General features: G+C 39.9%; 1 protein-coding gene and 1 long non-coding RNA gene across 2 annotated transcripts in view; one reads left to right on the top strand and one right to left on the bottom strand.

The window, feature by feature from the left end:
- The window catches only part of LOC111566603 (NALCN channel auxiliary factor 1), a 91,773-nt gene that overhangs the window by 27,071 nt on the left and 49,471 nt on the right, over window positions 1-15,231 (bottom strand). The gene's annotated exons all lie outside the window — the stretch shown is intronic.
- The window catches only part of LOC111566604 (uncharacterized), a 79,850-nt gene that overhangs the window by 20,088 nt on the left and 44,531 nt on the right, over window positions 1-15,231 (top strand). The gene's annotated exons all lie outside the window — the stretch shown is intronic.

Here is a 15,231-nt window from a genome sequence, read left to right as displayed (position 1 = left end):
AGTGGGAGAGCAAGAGAGAGAAATGGGGAGATGCAAACATTAGAAGAGGAGGAAGGAGAGACTGAAGATAAATTGGTCAGCCCTCCCCCCTCCTCTCTCCCTCCCTCCCTCCCTCCCTCCCTCTGCCTCTCTCTCAGGACTACTGTGTGCGAGACTGCAGATAGATTCTGATGTTCTCATTTATGTCTTAATGATTGGGTTAGTATGCAGCTTGTGCTCTGCAATGCTGCGCTTAGACAGAAAGCAAGATCACAGAGGCACACAAGCATACATGGGCACTCATACACACATAGACTGCAAGATGAAAGGATTAACACAGAAATCTAATGCATGCGATGGCAAATACGTAGATCGATGTTTTAGTGGAGCCACGGCGAGGACACTATATTTTGCAAAGCGCGCAGTGTACACCTGAGAATTCAGTCATGTATTCGTTAGTATCCTGCAGTATATTATTCTAAATCATATCATAGCCAAAGGGAAAATACATGCATTTAACACAGACAGCCTCAGAGTGCACTGATAAGCCAATGCAGGAGGGGGTGGGGTGGGGGTAAAGTAAAAGTTAGAGGAAGGCAGATAGACAGAGATGGTACTTGTAATGACATGTCATATCGGCATGGGTGGTTAATGCTTGAAATTCCGGGATGAGTATCCGTTTTGGTAAACAGCCGTATCATTTGAATATTTCATTGAAGCCAATTACTAGCTTGTTTACTTATTAATTTGATTGCTGCTGCCAGAATAAGCTCCAACCCTGTATCAAGGAGAGAATGAGAGTTTGTGCAAGCAGAGGAGAGCAGAACAGAGCAGCCCCCGCACTGCTTTCAGGCCTACTGCAGGGAAAAGCATTGAGTTTACACTGAATTATAATGATAGCTTGAAGAATACTATCATGATCATGTAAAACATTCAAGGTCCTCGAAGATATGCAGCTGTTCTACATGTGCATCCACGACCACCATAAACTTACTGACGTGGTCAGAGAATGCGAAAAGTGTGAACAGCTGTGGATGCAAACCTTTTTTTACTGCACAAATTAACTGACAGTTTGCTAAAACCTTCAAGCAGCGATTGTTCAGTAGTAGCTTAACAACCGTGACTCGCATGACAGGCCTGTTAAGGTTTGGATTTTGAAGAACGTCAAAAAAGGTGTATACTGGGCTCCAGCAAGAGTGATACTTTAAGCATAGAAAAAGTGCTAGAAAAGTCACTCAGGAATGATATCGACTGCAGGTGAGCTACTGTAGCATCAGTCCCAGATGTTTCTACGTGAGATTCAGTCTAACATCAGCAGCTCTGTGTTTGATTTTACCTGAGATGAGTTTGTCAGCATCATGGGTTTGCTTTTAAAACCTTTTCTCATGTCAAAGAGAAAAATATCGTCAGAAAATACCCCCTCAAATATATAAATGGAAACTTTCTGTTGCTTATAACTTGCACATTTCTGTTTTATTTGAAGAGCATAAACTGTGTTTTTTTGTTACTGTAGTAGCTTGGTTGAAAAAAGAAAACAAGAGCAATGCTTTCCCTTTTATATGAATCATCTACTGTTTAGGGTACATCTTAAACATGCTGGACATTAAGTTATTACATAAATAATTTATTATTATTAATTTCATATTTATTAATTAATTTATAAATTAATAAATATGAAATAACTATCTTTGAGTAGAAAGCTTTTTCTGTAAAAGCTATGACTCAGTGGAACTCCCTGCCTGATGACATTAAGAACTGTGTTTCTATCGGCAGTTTTAAAAACAAACTGAAAAACTTGCTTAAGGACACTCAGAACTGCAACCACTAATGTCTTTTTAATTTGCATTTGTGTGTGAGTGTGTGTCCGTGTGTGCATTTAAGAGTGTGTGTGTGTAATGTTTTGTTTCACCGTGTCATGTATTTTATAGTCCATTTTTTTGTTACATTTTAGTAATATGATGTTTTTATTGTGACCTGCCAATGGACTGCAGATGGAAATTAGCTTAAAGCTTACTCTGGTGCAATACAACAAATGACAACATTTATGTTTAACATTGTACATGGTCCCTTTTTAAATAAACCGGTTAATAATAATAATAATAATAATAATAATAATAATAATAATAATAATAATAATAATAATAATAATATTTGCATAAAACAGTGACAGTAACAATAGCAATAACAACAATAATAACGATGACGATAAATAAAATTTTAAAAATGTGTCAGTTAGTTAAATCAGCAAGTATTAAAAAATAAAAATTTCAAATTGTACTTTCTGCATGAATGGCACTGACCAGTTACTGTGGAGGTCCTTCAAGGTTTAGTGAGCAGCTAACCAATGGGAACATATTTGCTTTGGGTTTACGGCAGACTTTCCCCTTTTATTGATTGCATATTGATATATATATATATATTTTTTTAAAACATTTTCACCATTGACTATATATGACTGACCCTAGTTCTCTCCCTTTGCAGGTTCTTCAAAATATAAGAAAATTAATTTTACAAAAAATTCCAATGCAATTCATTTATTATTATTATTATTATTATTATTATTATTATTATTATTATTATTATTATAGCAAAAGCAGCAACAACAACCAGCGTATTTGTGAAATCCAGTGTACACTAGGTTTGTCAGGTGGATGTGGGCCATATGTTCACATCAAGCAGCGACAGGTCCATTAATCTAAGCTATCTTCCATTACATCAGGCCGTATAGGAACATGGTTATGTCCTATTCCCTGCTGGCTTATTACAACTCAAGAGTCCACTCCAACACCTCGCCCGTCATCTCGTATCATCAATCTACGCCATGGCATCACATGTTACACAGCACATGTATCACACAATTGCTCTTAAGACTTACAGGGGAAAAACAGAGATAATGGTAGCAGTGACAGAGAAAGGCACCCTATGCTGTGTTCTGTCAGGGCTTCCTTATTCACATCCGATATTTATCTGAATAGGAATATGGCTGTAATTCCATGGGCCTGTGATGACAAAATGGACCATCTAATAGCATCATTGGCTTGAAGAGAGGTAGCCAGGGGGCCCAGCTCACCACTGCTTAGGGGGGTTGATATATGAGAGGATGAGAGGAGAGCAGAAGGAAGGAGAGCACCTTCAGGGCAGCAGTTTCCTATAATAGTAACACTGCAATACCTGCAATACTCATGATGTTGTGTGCATAGCGCAGGTGCACAGGCGCAGCAGAGTTTTACATAAATGGGGTGGGTGGAGCATGTCTGTAGCAGCGTGTGCTTGTGCGCACGTCCCTGGGTCAGGCTCTTCATAATCCAGAGATTTTCCACTCTGTTGCCACCATTGTGAGGAGGAGAGAACACAGGAACTCCTCATGCACTCTGCTCCACTTCCAAACACATGCTCCATGTAACAAAAGCTAATACCACACTTCAGCCTCATCAAGTATATGTGTCCTCTTGAGCTCTAATCACTGTCACCCACTCATAGAGGGCCCGCTTAATGAAGAACATTCTCGCTAACTGTCTGCTGTGATGAAAGTACAACACTCTTTTCTGTGCACAGCAATAATAGATAACCCATATCTCACTTCAATAATTAATAGCCTATATCTCACTGCAGTTCAGGGTCGGCTCGGCTAGAAGTTAGAGCTCAGGGCCCTTCCACATAAATCTTCCAAGAAGATGGGTTAGTGCCAAGCTGTGGTACGATTACAAATCCAGATGTATGACCAAGCTCAGTTCAGTTTTACCTTTGTTTCAAATGACAAGTCTAGTCTACTATTGTCAATACGATACTAATAATAATAATAATAATAAAAAACAATAGTATGTGTGTCCATCTCTGGATGCTTTCTGACACGTCTGAATTCTGTACACTTTTACTTTTAACGACACTGTAGTTTTTAGCAAATGTTGCTCAAAATGAAATAAATTAGTTTCAGCTGTGGTTTTGATGGACAACGAATGCTGGTGGCAGCCGAATAGTTTATGCAGAAACGTCCTGAAACAAACTGCAGCGCCTGTATTCATGGTAATGAAGGAACATATCACTGATTGCAATGGTGTGGCACACTGATTACTGTTTTTGGACAACAATGGGCTAAAATGGAGCTCTATAGATAAACAATGCCAGGCTTTGACAACACGGCCAACACTGTTTACACTGCAAATAGAATTGGCAGTAAGAAAATTACAGGCCGGACTCGTCCATGTATCTACTCTCTTTTCTACCACAGACAGAATTCAGCGTCTTTCGTCACACTGACCTGCTGCTGGGTTAGTCATTGCAGTAATTTTTGTATACATATGTTCAAATTGACAAGCATCATTTAGAGTTTTAGACTTTCTTTAGAAAAACTAAACAAGTATGCAAGGCAGAAATTACAATAAAATTGAACAAAATTATGTAGAGGCCTCCATCCATTCACGTAAAAGCCCTGCACAGAGTATTACTTGTGTATGTGGTGCTTTGATCTGGTCTAGTCCATATTTTTGCTATGAATAAGTGTTGCCTTCAAGAAATAATTGAGATGTAATCAATTATTCATGTAAAAGCGATGAAGGTTTGCTTACTTATTAAGACCTTTAATGTTCACTGCAGGAACTTGGAATGAAGTTTTTCCACAATGGTGTGCTACCCATGAGGCTATTCACCGACTCCACACAATCCCTTAGAGATGAACCATCTGTGGGTGTTACTCTATACATTTGGCACCCTAACCATAATTACATATCTGTTTTGATCTTCCAGAGATCCACTTAACTTCATTTGTGTCTTGTTTTTGGTTTCTGACCTCGACTATTACTCTGCCCTCTGTTACCAGTTTCATTTCTCTCACAAATTGTCATCTCCCCCATGTTTCTCCTGTGTTTCCTTTGCTCAGTCACTCCCCAAATCATCTGCTACTCCATTCACTTCTACAAATACAGATTCCGTGTTACCTGAGAAGTGTGGAGATACGGCTTTCCCAGCCATGACCACGTGTTTTATGAAACTGAAGATTTACAGCATATTTCTGCATAGTCACAATCCCCAACGAGTCTGTTCTATTCCATTATGTAAATGAGCCTGTAAGAGTTACTCCTGGGAATGTATGAAAGAAGATTTTTATAAGGCCTTACATATGCTGTGTCCTCTACCGGACTGGCTGCAGAGGCCAGACTTGTAGCTTATAACAGAGTTACTGTGACATTATTAATGGACAAGCAAGCAACAGCTTTTTAAAAACGCTGCTGTTGGCACAAAGACAGCACTGACCTTCTTCAGGTCATTGTCTGGCAGATGTAATGATCCCACCAGGTCTAGCCCTTGGAGATCTTTCTAACAACAGGTAATAATGGGTAATATACTCGAGCCTCTAAACATCCTTGTACACACATCCATAGCCCACTTTCCTCTCTACACACACCTAGGAGCTCACATTCCCAAAATTTGCATTTAAATTGAAAACAGAGTAAGTAATTCCTTAATTCCCTGAGTATCCACAGTCCCAGATGACCCCCCCACTCCACAGTGTCCTCCCACACACATCTACAAGAACAGAACAATCTTTTCCTGGATACCACTGTGTGCTTGACACCTCCTCCTCCTCCTCCCCCACATACTATGCACAAAAGGGTGTACATACACGTGTGCTCATGCACATACATGAACACAAACAGACAGGACGTGCAGGAAAACACACACAAACACAAAGCCATGTCAGGAGGGGATGTGTGAGGATCTGTGCTGTTATTAGGGAGAACACAATGACTCCTGCACTGCTGCGAGCTCTGCTTTCTTACTGATGACTTTATTATGTGGGCACTGGCTGTTGTCTGAGGACACCCTTTGTCTACTGCATTTCATCAGCCAGGGAAATTATCCTCAGGAAGACACAATTAACCGGCACAAAATGTCGGGAGTCCCTTTCCCACCGTTATGACATAACATTGCCAGGCTGCTGCTTTTGATATATCACCCCTGCAAAAGCTCATCTTAACTGTGTTTCATAACAGCTTGCACTTCCCTCGGCTTGATACCTGCTTACAGATTGTAAAGCCCTCTAACGATTACATAAACAAAACTGACTGAGCTGAATTGATGCAACTCATCCAGAGCCACTGGAAGCAACACTTTTCTCCAGAGCCATCTTACTGCTCACTTCAGACAGGAGGTTTGAAGTGTCGGCAGTCACCCGTGTTTCAGTCCTGTGCTGTGCAGTAATACTGTAACACATAGATTTACCCATAACATTAAAACCTGCTGAACGATTGGAGCCATGAATTGGATTTAGTGAACCTGTGTGTTCAGAGAAGGGGGGAGGGTGAGTTGGTAGACATTTTTTTTTGTTAACCACCATGCCAAGCTATCTTTTGAATTATTTATTTGATATAATTTGATAATACTATATTTTTTATTACATTTATTCAGTATATGTGTATTTTTTTTGTCTTTGTCTTGTCTACTTTGTAAAAAAAGCGCTATATAAGTATTATGCATTATAATTATTATAATTTATGCACATTGTACTGCAGGTTACTTAGAATATGCTTTTGGATCTCAGCAAGTCTTTTTTGTAGCACATCATATTGGATAAACCAGGCTAGATCTCAGGCTCTCAGCAACTTTTAGGTTGTTTCTCCAGGTCGCTACATTAACATCGTGTAGGTCCACCACTAAAACAGCTCTGAGAATAGATGCAGGACCTGAAAAGATGTTCTGTTGTGTCTGACACCAGATTTTTTAGGTCCCATTGGTTGCGGAATGGGGACTCTGTGTATCAAGCTTGTGCCAACGCATTAAATGGATGAGCAAATTGGAATTTGGGGAATTTGTGATGTCCCTTGAGCTGTTCTTTAGCAGTTTTTGTGGTGTGGCAGGACACATTATCCCGCTGGGGGACGATGCTGCGGTCGGGGGAGTGTTGTTGCTGTGGGGGTTTGTGCTTTGTTTCGAATAATGTTAGGTGGCTGGTCAAATGATTGCCAGAACTCAAGATTTCCCAGCAGAACACTGAATTTTAACGAGAGAATCAATGTCATTCGATCCACCCATCAGTGGTTTTAATCTTGTGGCTGATTTGTTCATATGGTTCCGTGTGATAGTTTCTGTGATCATTTTCATATTTGTTGACTAGTCTGTAGTAATGATAATCACTCTCTATATAGTTTTTTTTTAATGTTTTTTAACAGCAATCTCATGTGTAATACATTGGATGTTAAGATTTTAATTGGCTTTGACCAAAGGAAACATCAAAGTCAGCATGGTAGGCAGTGAGGAGAACGGATACGAACTTCCCTGCTTCTAGGGGAAGGTAGACGCAGAACCCACAGGTGAGCACTGCATTGCTTGGGCTGTATTTATGTAATATCACCGTAACACATTTTATATGAGGATCTGCGACTGAAGCTTCTGTTTTCTGGGGAATATAAATGCAGGGCAATGATACATAGTATGTGATGCTGGATTGGGTAAAGAGCAGGCGCACCTTGACACTCGACAAGGGTTCTTTGGTTGCTCATTGAGACAGTGACAACATTTAGAGTGTTTGAAAACACGTGCATGTGCCGCCCCAGGTGCAGCGTGGCCTTAAATGTTCCACAGTGTACAAGCTGTTACATAACGCAGAGATGTCTGGACATGTATTGCCTGCATACCCGCTGGTCTTCGTCAGTGCCAGCTTCATGGCATCATGGCGGATTGTGTCGTCTGTATGTGACTGGCTCCCCCTCCCCTCCACTGTCTGCCTACCTGGCAGCTGCGACCTGAAGGCTTCCTCAACAGCATGCTGAAACATAAACACCAGCAGGCTTTGCGTCTCTTGCCGTTTTTGAGTGAACTAACACACCACATCTGATCCACTGAATAACTGTGATTTTCACCATAGCAAAACGTACCGCATGTGTAACTCGGCAACTTTTGCTGCATCACAACAGAAGCGAATCGTTAAAGATGTCTGCAATAAATCCAAACTCTATTTCCAGCTTTACCTGTCTGGCAAAACTCATAGAGATGTATCTTATTTAACAAGAAGGGTTTGAAAACCTTCTATCAACAGTGACAAGATGCAAGAATACTCAGCATTGGTGTGTAGTTATTTTTCTCTCTATTTGAACTTCTTTTTTTTAACTTCTGTAAAAGATGCAGTGATTACAAATATGTGTGATAATAGAGCAAACAAGCGCGTCTCTTGGGAACTCACTCCACTTCCCCACATTATTCGATCTGATATTATGGCTTTGGTCTGCCAGCTTACTGCCATGTCTTAATGTCTCCATCTTCCAAATAAGGTCCCCTGACTCCTTGCTCAGCTAAATGTCATCAGCATGCGAATGCAGTAGCCACAAACCTCCCATAAGTGGCTTCTGCCTCTAAGCCTTGAAGGAAAAGGTTCCTGCCTTAATATGCTAAGTAAAGATGAGCGCCTCAGTGCTTTCCTAGCCTGTATCACTTATTAATAAAAGAGCTAAGTGGTCCACTCCCTGGGATTCTGATCAATCCTGAATCTCTTAATGCACTTCAGTGGGCCTGTGTGTATATGTGTGTGAGCATGTGCTTGTTTATGTTAATTAGTGCAAATATAGCTAGATGTTTATGTTCACATTTGTTTACCACTGTTTACCAACTGTTTTGAACTTGGCTATCATTGAGGAAAGTTCAGTCAGTCTTCAGTATGTCGGGGCTTTGGGTGTTGTTGCAGCTTGGGGATACTTACAATCTTCTATTTTAAATTCACGCATATTTCACAGGTTGATTCTAGTATTGTGGACTCAGTATATTAAATTTTAAACGATTCAATACTGTCCCATGAGACTTTTGAAAGCCATATTCGTAATTCATATTCTTTACTCAACAAGTGCTCTAACCTGAATCACCATATAGGTAGTTTGTTTCTACCCTCTGAATTCACGATCCTTGGAGAGTAATAGAGTACAGATATTTTTCACCTGTGCTTCAGGACCATGTTGGTGGTTCATTTCTTACCAAGATACATCACCATGGTAACTTATGGTGCACAACTAACCTACCCCGGAGCAGGATGTGTTCGAGATACCAGATCAACACACAGAAAAGTAATACTCACTGACCTATCAGTTCGAGAAGATCTTGCGGAGCTCAATTCGCACATTGTGAGAGGGTCTATTGCTTTTTAGAGACCATCTATACCCTTTTCTTGACCTGTTGAGCATAGATTTTTTTTCTTCCTGCTGACTCCAAGCAATTTCCAAAGACATATTACTGATTTATAGTATTTTTTATAGCAGTATAGTTCAATAAGGTTTGACTAAAATACTAAAGCCTTGTGCTTGAAGACCTTGGAAAGTTTGTATTAATACATTACATATGTTCAATTCAGCTCAGTTTTGTTTATATAGAGCCAATTCACAACATGTCATCTAATAGCACATCGCATAGTAAGGTAAAGACCTCCTAAATTTTAAACAAAGAGCGGAGAGCCCAATAATCCAAAATTGCCTTTGGATTACCTTTGAGCAAGCAATCAGCGACAGTGGGAAGGTACCAAAAAACATTCCCTTTAATGGGGAGGGCGAAATAAAACCTCAGACAGAATGAGGCTCAGGCAAGGCAGCCATCTGCCTTCATTGCTTTAAATAGTTCTGTGGATTTATATTTGCTCTTTACTTGTTCCCATGATCTTTTAACACAGGGCTGCAGATGTAAGAATAATGCTACATTTTGACAGGGGAGTTTCTGAACACTGCACTGCTTCCCAGCAATGGATAGTGAATGTGCAAATGACTAGACAGCATCATGACAGAGGATTGACATGCACTCTCCATCGGGAAACCAATTAAAGTCACACCCTCCTCAATCCAAAGCAAACATTACCTGCAACTGAAAAAATAAGTACTTGACCCCTCTAGTCATCTGCTGCTGGATATCAAACCCGACCAGTATGGCAGCTCATTGTATTACAAAAGCAGTTCCCAAAAATGTGTCTCTGAAAACATTTGTCGCAAGAAATAAGGCAAGCAGTTGCTGAATCTGTTTTCATTTTTGATCAACAAGGGGTAGTTTAAAAGTTGTTTGGGAAATTCCCAAGGTGTCCATTGGTGAGTAGATGTCCCTGATTTAAGTAGCCTAGATCTCAAGTGTGTACAAATGGGGAGCAGCAAATGAGACTAACCGTGTCTTGACACGTCACTATGCTCCCAGGATATGTTGCATGGCTGCTTACATGTCGATAAGACAGACCTTGTGGTCATGTACCATAAGAATAAAGTTGTCGTACACAATAAGAATAGGCTATTCCAAAGCGGCACATATAATGGAATTTACAGTTGTAATCATAGTGAGATCTACACAGGCCTTAATGAGTTATGTTATTCATTTTTTGATTCCTCATATTTTTGCAACAACGTGCCTCATCAGTTTTCAAGTGGAACACCTGCCAGGATAAAGACTGGTTCCTTCTTATAGAAATGGGGTCTGATTGGCTCCTCCCAGCTTTCGGTTTGAAATGAAAAACAAAACAGCAAACACCCTTGGTAAAGTTAAATGTTTTGTCAACCCATCCATCCAACCCAACCTCCTCCCTACATGGATATTGTAGTTTCACAATGAAATCTAAGTATGTGTTGCAAAGTTCTTTGACAAACTATGGGACTGTTTTTTAATGGGAAGACAATCTGTCTTTTTGACAAACACATATGCACTGTGTGTGTGTGTCTGTGTGCACTTGTATCCACACTAGTTCATCTGACTTTTTGGCAGTGGCGGATCATTTTCCAACTGACAGCTTAATATTTTTTTTTGACATTAAACTGCCTATGTTTTCTCCATTTTTCAGAGTTTCCACACAATTTACTCCCAGAGTTATGCCCTCTATCTTGTCTCTTCTCTTCAAGCTGTTCTGCCCTTCCATCAAGAACTCTATCAGTCCTTTACTTCTCTTCATCCTTTTCCTCTAGCAACAGTGTCACAGTTTTTTTTTCTTTCTGGTGTTGCTTGTTTTACTCAAAGTCTTGTCTATTTTTTTTCTAGACTTGTAATCCACAGCACCAACCAAAAAAATACACAGCATGTAGCAAGTAAGTAGCAAAGCATGTCCTAAAGTGGCATTAAGTCAACAGCTCAAAAAAAAAAAAAAAATGACTATATGTCCTTTCACCATCGCTGGATATAGCAACTTTTGACAGCTGTGGAGAGGTATCATGTGGATGAGAAGAGGATAAGCATGCAGCATGGTTGAGATAAATAATCCCATGGGTGTTTCTGAGCTGACAAAGAGACCAGCTGTCTCAAAGACTTTTTTCCGCCAAACAACCGAACTCAGGTGAAATCTGCCCATTCATTTTCTCAGTGTGATCTGCCGCTGGAGCTGTTTAGAAATGTTACCAGCAGTAGCAGGTTTTCACTCCCTCGGCACACATAAACAAACTAACATCACAGGCCAGCATGATACGAGTAAGCATTGCTTCCAGCCCCTGAAGGGAAGGTGTGCAAATGTGTCTGTGTTTTTATGTGTGTGTAAACTAGGTCTGTTTCTGTGTGTGTGATACTTATGAGTTCTATTTTCTATTTCTGTCTTTTACAGTTCGTATGTTCAGCTCATTTACCAATCATGCATACATATATGATTACATTTTGCAGTTTGGTTTCTCTTTATTACCATTTTTTCATTATATCATGTAATTTTTTCATCCGGTAAAATGCATAATTAAAGGATTGCTTTAAATGATCAGTTCCTGTGTTGAAACACCAATATATTGATGACTTTGCAAGCCTGTCTTATCTCAAAGCACCTGTAGCCCTCAGGTAAACAGGTAACAGATGAGCCAAAGCTAGCTGTTTGTCTCAGGGCTGAGATGAAAACAAGTAAACACATAGAGATCATAGTCCCTGCACCAATATTTATTCAACTGTGTTGTTTTGTGTCTTTATAAGTCCCAATATCCTTGTTTCATTGTCGGGCACAGCTACTGTGAGTATACAGTCACTTTGACTTTATCTTCGCTGGTAAAAACTTTAGCTCTAAACTGTTAACATTACTGCAACCACGTGCTTCTTCTTAAGAATTTTTTTAACTTTAATTTTTTTTTTTTTTTTTTAATTGGGCAATAGAAACAGCATACTATAAACAGCTTTTCTCACTTATGCCACTTTTGTAGGGGGACCACAGCGTCAGACTTTGAAAATCCTTGTTCTATGGTAATCCTCTGGTATTTGTTGGCAATTTGAAGCCTTCTCAGGAATACATTCCTCTGAACAAAAAACTCCAGCATGACTCTGCAGAATGCCCGTTGTTCCATTAAATTTTCATAAGGTGAAGAAATGAAGAAACAAAGCTGTGTCTCAAGTGTAAAAACAAATTATTTTGTTTTTTCAGTGCTTTCAGGACACTTTTTTGGACTTTTGACGACACAAAAAAAGCGTCTTTTTGCTGTTTAGCAAAAGCAGCAAAACCTTTCAAGGGCTTCCATGTTTAATGAACAACATAGAATTTTGTTAAAGCAAAACTGAAAGCCTAATTGAAAGAATATGCAAGAAATATCATCTTAAAAAACTTTCACTTTTTGTAGCATGACCTGAGGGATGGCAATGTCAGTTGGTCCAACTAGTTTAGGACAGACTGAAATACAGCTATAAGCAAAAGTTCACATAAAGAAAATCTGCTGGGTCAGAAATATACATACAGCAATGCCAATATTTGGTTAAGTGTCTTTTGGCCATTTTCACTTTGACAGAGCACTTCTGGTTGCCATCAGTAAGTTCCTGGCTGTATCTTTGACCACTCCTCTTGACAGAACTGGTGCAGTTAAACTACAATTGTGGCTTTCTGACACAGTGTTGTTTCTTTATCGCAGTCTACTGGTTCTTGATAGGATTTACGTCAGAACTTTGGGGAGACCAGTCTAAAACCTTAATTCTAGCCTCATTTAGCCATTTCTTCACCACTGTTCATGTGTGCTTGGTGTTTTTGTCTTGTTGGAACATCCATTTGCATTCAAGCTCCAACCTTCTGGTATATGAGTTTAGATTTTCCTGAAGAATGTGGAGGCAATGCTCCTCTTTCATTATTCCATTTGCTTTGAGTAAAGCACCAGTTCCACTGGCACCAAAACAGCCCCAAAGCATAATACTACCACCAGGTTTGTTGTTGTTGAAGTTAAAGGCCTTCCCTTCTTTGCTTCAAACATGTTTCTGCAAAGTTCTGCAAAGGGCTGGAATCTATCCCAGCTGACTTAGGGTGAAGGCATTGGACACCCTGGACAGGTCACCAGTCTATCACAGGGCTACACAGAGAGAAAAACAAGCACAGTCACACTCACACATATGGACAATTTAAAATCACCAATTAACCTCATCATGTTTATGGACTGTGGGAGGAAGCTGGAGAAAACCCACGCATGCACAGGGAGAACATACAAACTCCAGGATGCAAATCGGGGATCTTCTAGCTGTGAGGGGACAGTGCTAACCATCGAGCCACTGTGCAGCCCCAAACTAGCTCAATTATCCAAAAAAAAAAAGATTAACAAAGTTTTCTCCATCAGCAGACTTGATAATTGAAGTGGGTGTATGTATAAGTTCGAACCAGCAGACTTAGTCATATTTTGTCTGATAAATCTATTAAAGAATTGAAATGCATGATGATTTTTATGACAAAGACGTGTGTTTCAATTATTTCATCATAGAAATTTAAAATTTAGAGGAATTATAGGAGACTCAAGACTGCCATGATACACATGGCTTTTAGAAATCTACATAAACTTTTGCTCACAACTGTATCTCAACAACTATTAGATTGGTTTACCATGACATTTGCTACACAATTTCAAGCTCTTCTCAGGATAAACTGTAAACATTTTGCACTTCTTTTGGCTTTTCATATAGCACCATCATCAGGTCAAAATTCTAGCTATCACCAAAAAACAGCAAAACTGATTTCCAGTGGTGTCGCCTGTACATTGTATTTACTGCTTATTATTAGCATGCTATCATGTAAAACTTAGATGGTGGCCATATTACAACCATTGCTTATAATCAGCCTGTTGGCACTGAGACCATTGCGAGTAGTTGAGCTGATCATAGGTCAAAGAACCACCTGACAGTGCTGCTAGAATAGCTGTAGACTCTTGTTCAATATTCATTTCTCAAGAGAATCGACACCAAGACCTGGCATCAGTGTTGTTGAAGGAGAGACTGACATCATGATTAACTGACATACTGACAAATCAGTCAACCGGTTGCATAAATAGGATAATTAAATCAATGAATCTTTCAAATATTGTCTGTGCACAGTAATCACTTTGGGCATATGTGTCTGCTTTATGCATTGCCTTGTTGCATTCCAAAGCGAAGTGTGAGTGGGTATAATAAGTCTGATGCTCTGAAGAGTGAAGGAGAGACATACAGAGAGTGAGAGGGAGGGAGGGAGGGAGGGAGGGATGGAGGGTTAGCTCTCACAGAATGCACAATGGGGCAAGCAATGAGACAGGAATGTCAATATACCCCGTCAGCATTGCCTGGAATACCTAAACGTGCTGCCAAGTGGAGACACAGTAGGACAGTCTCAGCCTTAAGGTGGTGTGTGTGTGTGTGTGTTTTGCAGTAGTGCAGTAGTGCAGTAATGCATCCTCCCTGCGTGTGTGTCAACAGCTAGCAACACCCAGAGCATTTCCCAGACTCTCCGAAATCATCTGCATACACACTCGCATGCAGGAGGGAGTGACATGCAAGACTCTTCCTTACAAGGTCAACTCGCAATTTCCTCGTCATCAGAAACGGACTGTAGGACAAACCGCATTAAATAACGCAGTCAGAGTTTATGATGACAAACACACACATCAAAACACGCATGTGCAGCGCTTGTGTAATGACTGAGTGAGGGAGACAGATGGTGACTCATACTCCACTTTAGATTGCCAGCACTACATTTCCCATGAGGCCACTCGTAACGCCTGCTGTCAGAGGTAATGTTCTTCCTCTTTTTCTTTGATTGGAGTGCAGCCTCATGGGAAACGGTCAGATGTCAGAGCAAGAGAGGGTGACCAGAAACAATATGTCACACAGGAAGATTACAAATAGTATCAATTAGTTATGTTCACTGGAGTCGAGATGATATTTTTGAATTAAAGTGTGTAATTTTATTTTATTTTAAATTTCTAAAGATCTCTAAAGACAAGGAGTACACTTGTTCTGCTTTGCTATCTGTGAAACTAAGCTTCATTTCAGATGCTTGCAGATGTTTATAACCAAGACCAGACTAATGTTATACAAGGACTAATGTCTTAGTGAATAAATAATATTAGT

The sequence above is a fragment of the Amphiprion ocellaris genome, chromosome 11 (assembly GCF_022539595.1).
Source record: "Amphiprion ocellaris isolate individual 3 ecotype Okinawa chromosome 11, ASM2253959v1, whole genome shotgun sequence".
NCBI lineage: Eukaryota > Metazoa > Chordata > Actinopteri > Pomacentridae > Amphiprion > Amphiprion ocellaris.
Note: the sequence above shows the minus strand (reverse complement) of the source record. Positions and strands in the feature narration are given on the sequence as shown.